Source organism: Panthera onca, chromosome A2, assembly GCF_046562875.1.
Source record: "Panthera onca isolate mPanOnc1 chromosome A2, mPanOnc1 haplotype 2, whole genome shotgun sequence".
In the NCBI taxonomy this organism is placed as follows: domain Eukaryota; kingdom Metazoa; phylum Chordata; class Mammalia; order Carnivora; family Felidae; genus Panthera; species Panthera onca.
Genome location: NC_138340.1, coordinates 110,753,941 through 110,771,062, shown reverse-complemented (window position 1 = coordinate 110,771,062; position 17,122 = coordinate 110,753,941). Strand labels below are relative to the sequence as shown.

Here is a 17,122-nt window from a genome sequence, read left to right as displayed (position 1 = left end):
GATTAATAACAGAGAGTACAGGGTATCTTAAGTAAAAGTCAGGAGTACTTAGCAAGAGATAGGGCTATGGAAAGAACATTGGTTTCAAGGTCAAAGACGGGTTTGAGCCAAAATGCAGCTCTTATTAGCAATGTGACCTTGGGCTAGTCTCTCCCTAAAATAAGTCTTCACCTATATTAAATTAGGACCATAAAGTACTTATCTCATGAAGTTATTATGAGAAGTAATGTATGATAAGATATGAAAAAGCTCTTCACATAGTGCCTATTACATAAGTAGGTTATCAATAAAGTTTTATTGAATCAGAATATAAAAGATCACAAAACCAAAAAGTTACTACCTGTCTCTTCCCATTAAAATATCCATACCTAGAGCGGTATAAGGGACTAATGGAGTTTGGAAATAATGACATAATAAATAAGGAAAATAAGATTTAAGGGAAAGGGAAAACAGCTAAGGTAGGTTGATAATTATTTTTGTTTATTTGATGGATTAGGACTTAACTAACAGGCAATTAAGTTGTATATAATAAAAAACAAATGCAGAAATTACAGGTCTGATTTTCAGACTCAATATTTCAAAACTGTTACTCAGGATTTACACACTACATAATTTTCATGGTAAATTCTAGTCTTTCGTTGTTTTTTTTATTAACTCATGCTATTTTATTATTCAACTCTCTTTCCTTTATCATTGACAACTAGATGAAACTTTTCTCTTAATTTTCTTTCCATATTCTATGTTATCAATGATGACTTCATGACAATTTAGAATGGATGTGCTAGGATATTTTGGATACAAATGTTTAGGCCCCACACAAAAATGATTTCAGATTAGGGGAGTTATTTTTTGTTTTTTGTTTGTTTGGTTGGTTTTTGTTTTGTTTTCTTTTGTTTTGGCTACAGGTGATGGTAAGGTAGAAAAGGGACATAAGATATTAAGATAGAAAATGTGAAAGGTTGTGATCTGGATAACTATTAAGAAATATTTGAAACTCTCTCTCAAGTGGAGAATTCAGTAACTTTTATACATCTTGTTTATTATGGCTGCTGTTCTCTCCCCAACTTTTTTAATCCATCTACTCTTAAATTAGGTACTGAACAGGTTGATTTGAAATCACCCACAGGTAAATCAATTCTTTTAAAGGGAATCACTTAAAAATACTACAAAGCTAAATGGTACTACTAAAAACTGTTTTTAAAACACAAATGTAAAGACTTAATATATAAAAGACGAGTGCATGTGTATATGTAATAAGAGACATAATATGAATAATAAATATAAATATATTTACTTTCTTTTTTGTGGTTAAGACTCCCCACTTATTTATATTTTCCTGATAGTGAATCTTTACTTCTCTGTGCTTTTTCTCATTATTAAGTCAAATATATTCTTATAAGATGTCCCAAATCATTTTTTTGAATGAAGAAGTACATAAATTAAACACTTGGACTAAATTTATTATCAAGTGCCTGCCATGCTTCTCCCTACACTTGAACTTACTCTGAGGTCACAGAACTTGGACACTAAAATAATTTTAGTGTACCTCCCCAAAGAGAATTTTTATAAGGCATCTATTTATTCACGTAAATGGCCCTGTGTATATCCAAATTATTTTTTATGACTCAGGAAACCAAGTCCTCATTATCCTTTCATCTCCTGTAACCACAAGAATAATCATGTAACTGAAAGGGCTGAAATTCAAGGAGTCTCTCTGGGAATATTTACCCCCCCACACATCCCCACCTTTCTTTTCTCTTTTATAATGGGACCTTGCCAAGAGATGTGCTCTTATACATAAAAAGAATTACACAAAAGAGGAAGTCCAAAGAAAGTCATCCACTGGGATTTATTTATTTACATCACTGAGGTCCTGCTTATTCCTGACCTAATTTGCCAATACAAAACTATTTTTAAATAAAGAATACCTTAAAAACTTAAATAATGAAATGAGTTTTAGTGTGCATTTAAAAAGGAGGGTTTAAACACCTTATGTGTACAGAATTCCAGAAATAATTACTATTTGATATGTATTTATGTTTTATTTTCCAAAACTCCTTAATACACTTTATCCCTCCTTGTCACCAATTAACAGCTGCAGTGATAGAAACTATAATTCACATGTCAAAGATGATCCGTCTAAAGTTTCCACAGCTATAGAACACAGATTGTTTTCTATAATTTCAATCACATTTTCATAAGAATATGGTTTCCTTGGCTCAGGAATTTCTCATTGACCTACCATTGGTTTCAAAAATTAACATCGATAACACTTCCACATTTGTGTCTTGTATGTGTATCAAATCCTATCAAACCCAGAAGTATTATCAATGAATATTTGAGTCCCCCCCCCAAAAGAGATGGAGTATGTGCTCCAATTTTTCATTTAAGAGCAAGCCCAAAAGATAGGCCTTTTTAAAAGAAATAAATTGAATATAGAATTACCTGAAGACTGTCACAAATAATATTCATAACATGTACATGTTTAACTTGAAATTCTTCTAACAAGTATTTCATATTCAAGAAAACTATAGAACTTAACTTAGAAATAAGTAAGATACAATAATCCTAAATGAGATTACAAGATTAAAAAACCAAACATTCTCAAAGTATTTTGTAGACATAAAATAGCAATTATAGTTAAAACAAAACTTTCATTAGAACTAGAAAAAATAAAGAGGTGAAAACATACTATTTTCCTTTGTGCTACCACAGTTCTGTATTCACCTCTCTATCATGATTTTTATCATATCATACATGTATCCAGTTTTTGGGTTTTTTTCATATCTGTTTTCCTGGCAAGACTTTGATTACCAGGGGTGGGGAAACTGGCAATTTTCATTCTTCTATCCTCACTTTTTCTGGTACATAATAGAAGTTCAAGGATTTTTTAAAAGAAGGGCTGAGCCCACTAGATTTTAAAATGTATTATAAAGCAATAATAATTTAAATAATGTGGTTTTGACATGTATTTTGAAATACATCAACAAATAAGAATAGAAAGTCCAGTAAAATATCTAATTATATGTAAGAATGTAATGATATAATAAAAATTCAAAACGATCAGGGAGGAAAGCTATTTAATAAATTATATTGAGATAACCAGTGATCTGAGGGGAAAATGGGTCAAAATTTATATTGCATAATATAATTACAATACTAATGCCTCCTTATTCTCTGTCTTTCTGTGTGTGTATGTCTGTGTATATTTGCATTTATAATACATATATGATTTAGCTCATAAAAATGAGCATAAAATTGAGTATTTTTGAAACAATGGTAGCTTTCTAAACCTTGAGTTAATAAAAGAAACAAAAAGATGTAAATTTTACAGTTTAATCTTTAACTTTTACTAAGAAAAGTGATAGTCATGGTAAAAGGAAAACAACATATTGCAGAAATGTTTATCAAATACAAGAGATCAAAGGTTGTTTTCTATGTTACAAAAGGGGATAAACTGACAGAAAAATAAGATGCTGAAGAAAAATAAGGCACTAACATGGACATGCACATAGGAATCAAATTATTAGGTACACATCAAAAAAAAAAAGAGCATTAAAGCATTTTATTTATCAAAGTGAGGTAAATTAAGGCAACACTGAAGTACCATTTTACATTTAACTAACAAATACAAAATTCTAAGACACAATATCCAACAATACCCAGGTTCTTAGAAAAATAAAATTGATAAAGCCAAGACATTATTGTTGGCAATTTATAGTAGAAAGCCATCTGACAAAGCACTTCAAAAATCATTTCTTAAAAATCACATCCTTTGACCCATAAAAATATTCAAAACTTTTAACTTAATAAGATCAGGCCAGAAAGTTTAAACTGAGTGAATAATGACCCATAATAATAATACTAATAATAATAATTTTAAAAATTAAAAAAAAGGCCATATTCAAACAGATTTTTGTTGTGATGCAATTTATAATAGCAAAACATTATAAATCTAAATCTTCAACATCAGAGGAATGATTAAGTAAACTAATGATTACCAAGCAACTGCTCCTGGAAACCACTCATTAAAGAGTATAATACCTGAAAACGGCAATATAAGTTGAAACCAAATACGACTTGAAACCGAAAGGAAACAAACTGCACAGGTTGGTAAGGTAAGGAACAGTTCCTGTCTGTTTTTAATATTATTTATTCTATAATTAAAAATTGAGAAAAAAATGGTTCTATAAATTATTAGTAGATATTCAAAACTAGAGACCCACAAACGGATCACATATGAAGCCAAAGCTAAAAACAAAATTAATTTCTTTGAAAGAAAATTACAGCTTCTGAAATATAGTACATGCCCTGGCACTTAAATGGAGAAAAGGCTAAGTAAGAATAATGGGGAAATTACTACAGTAAAGAAATGAAAGACAAAATAAAAATGCCTATGGAAAGTATCTTCTCCATGGAGATCAAGAACTAAAGCTGGTTTTAAGCTAAGAAAACAGGAGTGAATTGGTCCATTCAAAGAAGCTAGAAAACAGAAAATAGAGTATTATAAAAATAAAAAAACTTTCCCTGTGAGTAATTTTTTTTCACTTTCCTCCACCAGTCATCCCTCTTCACTTCTATGCACCAAGAGTAGCCCACTGGTGCCTAACTATGAAAAGCAAGGTTACAATGAGCCTTGTTTGTGTACATTCATCATTTGCATACAAACTTTAATATTAGCTTAAAAAAAGGCACATTGATGCAGAGGTCTGGAAAAAGGACAAGTTACCCCTTATGTCTCTATAACACTATTTGCCACATGCACTGCTCCTTCCAATTTTAGTTTCATTAAATGTAATGAAAATGAGAAAATTTGTTATGCCACGGGTGTTCACACAACTCTACCCGGATCAGCTACTGTGTTGAGACACATCTGGTGTGCCAGAAACAAACTAGGAAGTGGTGTGTAGGAGGAAAGAAAATTAAAAGTTGTCAAACATATTTCTTTAGGCACTCAACATAATCTGGTATTCTAATTATTTTCCAGATATTGATGTAGTCAAGTTTATTACACAAGCTAAAGCAAAACTTTTAGGTTCCCCTAAAACTTTTCCTTCGCAATTCTTTACATGATAGAATTGGTATACCCACATTAATACTCCATACACCCAAAACACACATTAGGAAATTTTCTCCTTGGGATATTATGCCCCTGGGTATTAGGTTATCTGACATTCCTCAAACATATCCAACTATTTTATGCTTGTTAATCTGTTAATAACTGGAGGACGACTTCTTCAATATTTCCCTTCTAATCTGAGCAATTATGACTATACGACAATTTTAGTGCCAAAACCAATGACAACAATGAAGACAATTAAATACAGTTTGGCAGTGGGAAATAAATTCCCTGAAATCATCAAATAATTTCACACAGACAACCCAAAACCCAACTTTATTTATTAGTATTAAATTATACACAATTGAGGCTCCTAGTCTTCTGATACACAATTCACCTTTAAAAATGCAAGCCAGGGGGCACCTGGGTAGTTCAGTCGGTTAGGCGTCGGACTTTTAATTTTGGCTCAGGTCATGATCTTGGGGTTCTAGGGTTCGAGCCCCAAGTCGGGCTCGGTGCTGACAGTACGGAACCTGCTTGGGATTTTTTCTCTCCCTCTCTCTGCTCTCCCGCACTTGTGTTTGTAGGCTCTCTCTCTCAAAATGAATAAACATTAAAACAAATTTTTTTTTTTTAATTTTTAACAAATGCAAGCCAGGAATACCTCAGAAATCTTTCTAATCCAGTTTTCCTAAATAATAATGTACTAAGAAAAACACTTAAAAATACAGATAAATATTGATCCATTAACCCAATTAGAATATATAGACTGTTTATTTTTTTATTATTTTTTTAAATTTTAAAAAAAAAAATTTTTTTAATGTTTATTTATTTTTGAGACAGAGAGAGACAGAGCATGAATGGGGGAGGGGCAGAGAGAGAGGGAGACACAAAATCGGAAGCAGGCTCCAGGCCCTGAGCCATCAGCCCAGAGCCTGACGCAGGGCTCGAACTCACGAACCACGAGATCGTGACCTAAGCTGAAGTCGGACGCTCAACTGACTGAGCCACCCAGGCGCCCCGGATTTTTTAATTATTTTTTAAATTTTATTTTAGAAAGAGAGGGAGAGAGCAAGCAGGGGAGGGGGGCAGAGGGAAAGAGAAGGAGAGGGAGAGGGAGAGGGAGAGAATCTCAAGCAGGCTCCATGCTCAGCACAGAGCCTGAAGCCGGGCTTGATCCCATGAACCTGGGATCATGACCTGAGCCGAAATCAAGAGTCATACACTCAACCAACTAAGCCACCCAGGTGCCCCAGGAATGTTAAGACTGTTTAACAGCTAAGATTTATAATGCTCATATGATATTTCAGGCACTGCTCTAAAAGGCTTTCCAGGTATTAATTTACTTAATCTTCACAAGACTTTTGAAGTAGAAGACGTTAATTGGTATGCCCATTGTTCAGATGAGCAAACTGAACCAGAGAGATTATGACAGTCAGTTGATAGAACTGAGTTTCTACCCAGGTCCATAGGACTCCACCACTACTCTCTACTGCCCCCGTGCCTTCCACTGTATACCATGTCTACCTCTGTGTTATTTCCTATGTGCCACATCTCAGCTTTCACTGTAACAGACACTTGACATGCACACTAAGCAAAAACACAATGATGATTCAAGAGATGTCAATGAAACCAATTCTTCAGAAACAATCTAAAAGGTGATGGTTTCAATTCCAAGAATGCACTGAAACACCTTAAATCTTAACATCTTAAACCATAACATTTGAAACCTACTCTACAATTCAGTATTTTTATCTAAATGGCCTTAAACCTACTAAAAGGAAGCAAACTCTGAGTAAGCATAACAGTGGGGAAGAATCCGTGATTGTCCAGAACATTATAATTTTTGATTACTTTTAATTTACCTCTGAATTAAGTAAAAGTGTCTATACACAGGTGCGACATGTTCCACAAGGCAAGAAACCCTAAAGAAAACAAGTCTCTTAATAGGAAGGATACTGTTAAATCTTCTCTAGGTTGTCATAGGTAACTATCTTCAACTGTTAATGCAGAAGGTAAAGAAACAAGATGATCACTCAGAAAACATCTGGAAAATAAAATGAAGTCATGAAACCCAGTAGATACCTACCTACATAAAAGTGAAAATCAACTAAAAATTCCAAGACAGTTCTATGACCTGAAATTTTACTTAATTCAGGTCCAGAAGGAGACAAAAGCAAAACAAAACAAGATAATTTGACACTGTCTACAGATACCTGGGAATATATTTATTAAACTATAACAGTGAGCTCTGGCCAAGCTTACATAAAGACAGCAGATAAAGAGAAAAAGTCTTCCCCCAGCTTACTCTTAAAAATGACAGAAGAATACCCTGGTGATGACGGAGTAGAAGAGTTCTTCATTTCCTGTTATTGTGAATATTGCACATGTTCAAGGCGTTCTCATCACCACTGCCTAATTTTCATTTATTTTCCTCAAATGCAAACGGTCAGTTGCCTAGGCTGACTTTACTGTACTTGTCTTTTCAACTCTATTCAGGAGAATAACAGGAAAATAACTCATCATGCGGGGGGTGGGGGGGAATGTAAATGACGCTGGTGTCATAAGGCTTACAGGAAGCAAGAATAGTAAGGTAAGAACAAAAAGAATAAAAAACAAAGACTCACCAGAACATGGCCTACTTGAAAGGAGCTGCTTCCTACGGGTGGTAGAGGGCTGCTACGGTTTGCCAGAGTCCTTGTAAAGTGCTCTGGCGGGAGGCCCCTAGCTTTCCACTGGGGTCTCTCAGAGGTACTAGTCTGGCAGCCCTTCCTGAGAGTGGTCTTACACGGGGGTCAGATGGGGACACTTCTCCATCTATCAGTGGGTGGCTACATTCTGTAGGAGGCACAGGAAGCCTGCTTTAGCCTTGAGTCTACCATGTGGTCCCAAACCCAACATTATTTGTAAGAAGGCAGTAAGTTTGATCCCTTTCCCTTTCCTACATTTATTTCTTGATGGCTCAAAACATGAAGAGAATGGTATCATACGTAACACTCTGAAATCCCAACCAAACATAAAGCAAATCTTTTCCTGCTGGTTTTCCAAATTCATAGGAAGTATGGGGAATTATTTAAAAAGCATTAGGGAAAACTAAGATTTAAGATACAAAACCTGAGACAGGGAATAGGGGTGGATCTTAGGCATTCTGGTAGGGGGTGAGGGGGTGCTCCTATAGACCAGTTCTGTTGTGAAGTGGCCACAGGTTCCACCCTAAGCTTCCAGTGCAAGCTAAGGAACTGGGCCTGGCTACCCTGATGTGTAAAACAAGAGGGCTAGACAAGGCCATCTTCAGGGCACCTATGGGCACCAACATTCTATGATGTTATAACTAAAAGTAACTAGCTGTGGCAGTACTTTTAATGTGAAAAATGAAAACCCACATCAGTCCCACATCACAAAACTGAAGTCAGCCCAGAGCCAGAGCACTCTCTAAGAAAGATGAAAATGTTGTTGATCTGCAGTAATTTTAGAAACTGGTGAAGAGACCAAGAAATACACTGAGAAATTAAAACAGGACATTGACCTCTGTGAAAAGATCAGATACAAAAGAATAATTACTGGACTAAGGGAAAAGTAGTTTTTCCCTGTATTATTTTTAAAGTAGGTATGTCCTTGAAAATATTATTAAAAATATTGAATCCTCAATTGCCCAATGGTATTAGGCCACTTCCAAAACCCAATAAAATCCCAAATTAGCTTGCAGATGAATGATGGCTTTAAGAATTTATCCAGAATCCAGTGTGATCCTATAGATGGGATGGGACAAACTCCTCAGAAAATGCCAAGAAACATTTGAGCCAGGCCAAAAAGCACTGAAACGTTCCACTGACATAGAACCCACAAGTCAACATAAAGCTTTCACTGGAAGATACAGCCTTTGCGTGCAGTTTTCCAGGGATCCAGCCAAAACTCAGAGATTATTGAAAAAAGCTCTCAAAACCAAAATGATTCCAAATAGAGGTTTCTATGACAGGGGAATTCTGAATGGAAATTTATCATTCACAACCAATGGCTTCAATAGCTGATCCCATTACATCAAAGGATTTTAATTCTTTCCTGGAAATTCTTTACAAATTACAGGTAACCGCAGTCTGAACAGAACTTCTGTGTATTTTTAAACAAGTCAATTGTTTCAATGAGATAAATACATTTATTTCCACCAGACAGATAATTGTTTTCTTGTTCAATTGCATTACATTTGTGTATCCAGGTATAAAATGTTACAAATGGAAAATTACTGAGAAGCAAAGCAGTCATTAGTGTGACTTATAAACGGAGCAGAAATGTTAAAAAAGTTTTTCTAATGCTTTTTTATGTTACGAAATACGTATTTTTATTTTTTAATCTCTTCTATATCTTAAAAATTTTTTTTTAATGTTTATTTATTTATGGGACAGAGAGAGACCGAGCATGAATGGGGGAGGGGCAGAAAGCGTGGGAGACACAGAATCCGAAGCAGGCTCCAGGCTCTGAGCTGTCAGCACAGAGCCCGACGCGGGGCTCAAACTCACAAATGTCACAAACCGTGAGATCATGCCCTGAGCCAAAGTAGGTCGGTCAACCGACTGAGCCACCCAGGTGCCCCTAATCTCTTCTATATCTGATTGCAGAGCAAATCCTCATGCCCAAACACAACACAAAGAGAACTAAGATGTTGGCTGACCAACAAGAATGGCGAAATGACTTGAATATAAATAGACACAAAAGTAAAATAAATTCAAGGATAAATTACTCACCTTCATAAGAAATCCAGAAATTTGGGAAACTCTGGGAAGTAAAAATAAATCATTTTCAAGTATCACTACTGAAAATACACTATTTCTAGATATCATTTTGTAGATAGAAGAATTGTGTCATAAAAGCACATATCTGATTACCTTCCCAAGAGATTTCTCACCTATCAACTATCCTCAATTAAAGACAGCCTCAAAGCAAACAAGAGACATTAAATGACAAAAAAAGTCAGCACCTTGTTGTTGAAGGCAGATTATTTCCTTATGGAATTTGCACATAAATGGTCAATAAGAAAGAATGGCCAAAGACAGTCTCCCCCTACTTACCAGAAAGTAGGAAGGCACACAATTAGAATTACAATACCTAACACACAATATCCTGGGGGCACAAGTGCCATTCTATAAAAAAAAATGTTGGTTTTGTTAATATTAGTATTTTAATGTCTTCGGATTAAAGCTGATGGCACCTATTCTCCATCTGTTCAATAGTTTTTGTGTCACATATTATATCAACATATACACTGTACATTTTTTAAATAGAAAGATCTTATTTTTTCCAAACTTCTTAGAAATTCATGTTTCACACTGTACAATCAAAAAATTGTTAAAGGGTATTGACTACAATTTAAATATCACACATTGATCAAATACTCAAAACTGATTAAAAATGGGTATTGTGATGTTAACACAGATCTAGAAACACATTAGGAGGTACAATATAATTTTGAATAAGGCATAGTAAACATATATAATCATTTTAACCAATGATTCTTCTCTTTTTTTTCTTTGTGTAAGTTGATTGTATGAGATTTAAGAGAAGACTTAGTAATAGAATTAAAATACCATAAGAAATTGAAATTTCTTTACAGTGTTGGAGTTAAAGAAAAAATAATGCTAGTATGTTTTTGTTTTCTGAATACTTTTTACAGTTATATTAACTTAAAGCTATATAAAATAGGGGTAGGCTCCCTGTAAAGAATTTCTTTTAATGTTTATTTATTTATTTTTGAGAGAGAGAGAGAGCACAAGCAGGGGAGGGGCAGAGAGAAAGACAGAATGTGAATCAGGCTCCAGGCTATGAGCTGTCAGCACAGAGCCCCACATGGGGCTCAAACCCATGACCTGTGAGATCATGACCTGAATCTAAGTGAAACACTCAACTGACTGATCCACCCAGGCACCCCAAGAATTTTTTAATCACATCTTTAAAATTTAGGAGGAAATCTGTTGGTCCAAAGATGCTTTTAGACAAGATCATACACTTTGAATTATTTAATATATTATAATAATCTAATTAATAGTAAATCAATAAAAACTTCCAAAATAGCAATGAGGAAGATTTGCTGTAAAATTTATTTTCTGAATTTACCCAAGGCCACTTTTGCAGCTTAGAACATTTTCTTGACATATAGATATTTTTCCCCAGTATTTTTCAGCTGTAAAAAAAAATCCTAAAATTTCTTAAACCAATCTTCACGTTTTTGGAAAAGGAAATCAAAGTCCTAGGAATTAAAATGTGAAACCGGATTCTATATACCTACTTAAATGCCAAGTCAAAATTACAGCAAAGAAATCCTAATTCCTGTTTCATTTTTCATTTAAGGTGAAAAATAAAGGTAAAAGTAATGGTCTGGAGATCTTACAAATCCAAAGCACAATATTTAAAATGGGAGAAACAGGAGTGGGGGAAATCACCAGCTTCATGGAGCTTACATTCTCATGCACATACAGACAAACCAATGTCAAGAGCGAACTCTGTCCCCAACCAAGTTTTTGTGTACTGACTCATCTTTCTTCTCTAAGCCTGTAATTCCCGCCTGGAGAGCCTGAATCACATTCTTACCCTCTGTTCCTCTCTCTCACTCCCCTATGGGGTTTGTTCTGTCAGATGACCTCTGTTCACTTACACAGGATTCCAAGATGCCTTACTCAGCCTAACCCACACGAGCTACCCACTTTACTACACCTGCGTGCAACAATTTCATTCGAATTTCCAATATCACTTCAGAGTCAACAGAAACAAAACCAAACATATTCTCTCTCAGAACTGACTGCCTATTTCAACTTCCCCTATTGCTACCATTATTATTCTCCAGAATTCTCAGTCCTAAATTTTAGTCAGCTTTAATTCCTCCCTCACCTGTAGCATCCATATCTAGTCAGTCTCCATACCCCACACGTATTAGTCAGAGTTCTCCAGAGAAACAGAGACACATTATAAGGAATTGGCTCACAGAATATGGAGGCTGGTAAGTCCAAAATCTGCACAGCTGGTGTTTCAGTTTGAGTCTGAACGTCAACAAGGCTTCTGTGGAACCGGGAGGAACCAATGTTCCAGTTCAGAGGCTGTCAGGCAGAATTCTCTCTTATTTGGGGGAGGTCAGCCTTTTGTTCTATTCAGGCCTTCACCTAATTGGATGAGGCCCACCCACATTATGGAGACTCAGTCTGCTTTACTCAGTCTACAAATTAAAATGTTAATCTCACTCTTACAGAAACACCCAGAATAATGTTTGACCAAATATCTTGGCATCCAGTGGCCTAGTCAAATTGATGCAAAAAATTCACCATCACACCACAGTTTTACTTTTCAAAAGTCACACTTGTTTTCTCTATTCTTGGTCTCACCACCATCATCTCATATCAGGTCCTTACGATCCCCTACTGGTTTTAGCAAAAGGATGTAAACTAGCCCCCTCACCTTCCTTTAGTTCATGCATCAGTGAATATGCTGTGGATACATTTATTTTTGGAAATGTTTTTGTCATATCATCCCTGTTCTATATACCTTAATTCACAATGACATCTTACTCTAAAAAGATCCATTCTTTTTCTTACAATATATTGCCCTATATAATCCAGCCCTACTTTGCCTACTGACCTGTTTCTTCTATCAATCTCCTAATTTAGAACTTACATTATAACTGGCCAACAGCTTAAATATCTTCTTCTCTCATCCACACCCATTCCCTCCGCAACATACTTCCCCTTCTCTGGAAAGCATTGCAAACTCTTCTTTGCCTACCTCAATCCCATCCACCTGCCAAGCTTTGTCTCCAGTTTCAACTCCTTTTTGAAGTTTTCCTAATTCTCCAAACCACATGAATCTTTTAGTTTCTATCCCTCATGTACATTTAAAATAAACAAAACCACTGCTATTCTAAACTACTCTGTCTTGTTCATGAATTTATTTATTTTTTTAAATGTTTATTTATTTGGAGAGAAAGAAAGAGAGAGAGAGCATGAGTGGATGAGGGGCAGAGAGAGAGAGAGAGAGAGAGGGAGAGAGAGGGAAAAAGAGAATCCCAAGCAGGCACCACACCACCAGTGCAGAGGCGGACACAGGGCTCCATCCCACGACCTGAGCCAAAATCAAGAGTCAGACACTTAACCAACTGAGCCACCCAGGTGTTCCCATGAATTTATTTCTATTGCACATCCCTCTTTCCCTGGTTCCCAATATCACCCTATTACTTCCAAACACACACCTTCTATTTATGCTGTGTTGAAAATCTTGGAAACTGCTGTGCCAAGCACTGTTTAAGGCAATAGACATACAAAGAAGCGCTACTCTAAAAGCCTTACAGTCTAATATGAGAGAGAGATAATTACTATAATAATTAAGGAACAATGTACTGCATGCTGTAACAAAGGTAGATACAGTGCTCTAAGGGAATATAGAGAATATAACAGAGGATGAAACTAAATATCCCTAGTAGAATAATGTGGTTGGAGATAAATTTAACAGGAGGAAAAGGCATTTCAAGTACTGAAAATAACCAGTGCAAAAGAACAGAAACAGTGAACATACACATATACACACACACACACACATATATATACATTCTTATATACATATATACATAGTTATATACATATGCATATATACATATAGATACATATATACACACATATACATTTATATTCATATATATTCATATAAGATATGATGAGACATTTACCACATTGGCAAACTAACTGGGTGTTAAGGATCAGAATCCAGGCACAAAATGGCTTAAAAGCAAGAGATTAAATTCAGTAAAAGTATTATTGAGTAATAGGAACAGAGCCCTAGAAACAAAAGTATCTGTAATATTGAGAATAGTAAGTCCAGAACTTGAGTGTGGAGCTGAGGAGAAGCAAACATGGCTGGAGCATGGAGCCACACCACTTCTAACTGAGAGACTAGGAAAGCCCTAAAATACAAGTAGATTTTTATTTGTCCCTTATCGATGACCATAAGGAACAAAGAATTTTCATTACTCATTTGGTGACAAATCTAAGCTCATCTGGCAATAAAAACTGGCCTAAACAGACAGGAGATTATTTATTATTTTAACCTCATTTAGTATTAATAGCTATGAATTTCACTGCAGAAATAAATATTAAATGTTTTTATTATGAGGAACTGTCCCAGACCCCATTAAAAGTGACATGACACCAAAAACAATAAGATACCTAGGAATAAACCTAACTAAAGAAGGAAAAGATCTATACTCTGAAAACTGTAGAACATTTATGAAAGAAAATCAAGAGGACACTAAGCAATGGAAAAGCATTCCATGCTCATGGATTAGAAGAACAAACATTGGTAAAATGTCCATACTACCCAAATCAATCTACACATATAATGAATTCTTACCAAAATATCACCAGTATGTTTCTCAGAGCTAGAACAGACAATCCTAAAATTTGTATGGAACCACAAAAGAACCTGAATAGCCAAAGCAATTCTTAAAAAGAAACACAAAACCAGAGGCATCATGATTCCAGATTTCAAGTTACATTACAAAGCTGTAGTCTCAAGACAGTATGCTACTGGAACAAAAACAGACATATAGATCAATGGAACAGAAGAGAAAACCCAGAAATGGACCCAGAATTAAATGGCCAACTCATCTTCGACAAAGCAGGAAAGAATATCCAATGGAAAAAATGACAGTCTCTTCAACAATGTCGTTGGAAAAAATCCTGTGTCTTTCAGGAACACACTGAAGGATAAAAGTGGACCACTTTCTTACACCATATGGAAAAATAAATTCAAAAAGAATGAGAGACCTAAATGTGACACAGGAAACCATCAAAATGCTTCAGGACAAAACAGGCAGCAACCTCTTTAACCTTGGCCGTAGAAAGTTCTTACTAGAACGCATCACCAAAGGCAAAGGAAACAAAAGCAAAGATGAACTATTGGGATTTCATCAAGAAAAAAAGCTTCTGCACACTGAAGGAAACAACAAAACCAAAGGCAGCCTACTTAATGGGAGAAGATATTTGCAAACAACATATAAAGGGTTAAGTATCTAAATAGTATCTTATAAAGGGTTAGTATCTTATAAAGGGTTATAATAGTATCTTATAAAGGATTAGTATCTAAAATCTATAAGGATTTATCAAACTCAACACCCCAAATACAAATAGTTAAGAAATGGTCAGAAGACATGAATAGACACTTTTCCAAATTACATCAAAATTACTAACAGACACATGAAAAGATGCTCAATATCACTCACCATCAAAGAAATACAAATCAAAACCACAATGAGATACCACCTCACACCTATCAGAATGGCTAAAATTAACAACAAACAAACAACAGGTGTTGGCAAGGATGAGGAGAAAGGGGAACCCCCTTGCATTGTTGGTAGGATTGCAAACTGGTGCAGCCATTCTGGACAACAGCATGGAGGTTCCTCAAGAAACTAAAAAAAGGAACTACCCTATGACCCATCATTTGCACTATTAGGCTTTTACCCAAAGGATGCAAAAATACAGATTCAAAGAGGTATGTGCACCCCAATGTTAATAGCAGCATGATCACTAATAGCCAAATTATGGAGACAGCCCAAATGTCCCTCGACTAATGAATGGATAAAGAAGATGTGGTGTATATATACAATGGAATATTACTCAGCCATCAAAAAGAATGAAGTCTTGCCATTTGCAATGACATGGATGGAACTAGAATGTATTATGCTAAGTGAAATAAGTCAGAGAAACACAAATATTGTACCATTTTACTCATATGTGGAATTTAAGAAACAAAACAGAGGAACATATAAGAAGGAGGAAAAAGAGAAGAAAGGGAAACAAACCACAAGAGACTCTTAATGATAGAGAACAAAGTGTGGGTTCACAGAGGGAGGTGGGTGGGCGATGGTCTGGATGGGTGATGGGTACTAAGGAGGGCACTTGTGATAAGTACTAGGTGTTGTATGTAAGTGATTAATCACTAAATTCTACTCCTGAAACCAATATTGCACCAAATGTTAACTAACAAAAATGTAAATTGAAGAAAAAGAAAAAGATTTTTTTAAAGGCTAAATAAATTTTTAAAAATAAAAATAAATAAAAATAAAAAATAAAAGTGACATGCCATGTAACACAGGATTTATGTCTCATGCTACCTTTTAAAAACCTGATAAAATCTCTTAGCTTTATACCCTCTGGATCCTTCCATGTTGTTGCAAATTGCAAGATCTCTTTCTTTTCACGGATGAATAATACTAAGTGAAACACATCAGTCAGAGAAAGACAAATACCATATGATTTCACTTACATGTGGAATTTAAGAAACAAAGAAAAAAAGAGACAAACTAAAAATCAGACTCTTAACTACAGAGAAGAAACTAATGGTTACCAGAGGGGAGGTGGATGGGGAGAAGGGTGAAGTAGGTGAAGGGAATGTTTTTGTCATGAGGAGCACTGAGTAATGTACAGAAATGTTGAATCACTACGCTGTATACCAGAAACAACTATTAACACTGTATGTTAAGTATACTGGAATTAAAAATTTTCTAAATCCAAAGCTGGTAAATGTTAAAATTAAAAAAAAAAAAAAAAACCACACACACACAACTGATAAAATCTCAATTCTAAAACACACCTGGCTCCTGGGGTTTTGGAATATTCTATGGACCTTAGATTTTGAGATTTCACAGAACCAGTCAGATACAGAAGGGGATCTATTGCCCAAGAAAGGTTTTAGAGTCCATGGAAGATCCATTTAGGATTGTTTTGTTAAATGGAGGGTGAGTTCTCATTGCCAAACACATTCTATTTTTGACCATCTTTGTGATCCGTGGCAAAGTTTATTTTACTTATGTAGTATTAGTTAAAAACAAAAAATAAACTGACAATCATGGACTCTTATATCAACCTTTTCACTCCCCTTATAATGCCAAGAATACCAGGAAAAAATTGTAAAAGAACATTCTCTTTGCCTCCTATAAACTTAATAGATAGTTTCCTGGAATTGTCTATTCAAATAGAAAATTAATTTCCATGCACAGCTGGAAATACCACATTGGCAAGCAAAGAAAACATC

General features: G+C 35.1%; 1 protein-coding gene across 17 annotated transcripts in view; it reads right to left on the bottom strand.

Annotated features, from left to right (window-relative positions):
• The window catches only part of HDAC9 (histone deacetylase 9), a 930,192-nt gene that overhangs the window by 816,919 nt on the left and 96,151 nt on the right, over positions 1–17,122 (bottom strand). The window lies entirely within an intron of this gene.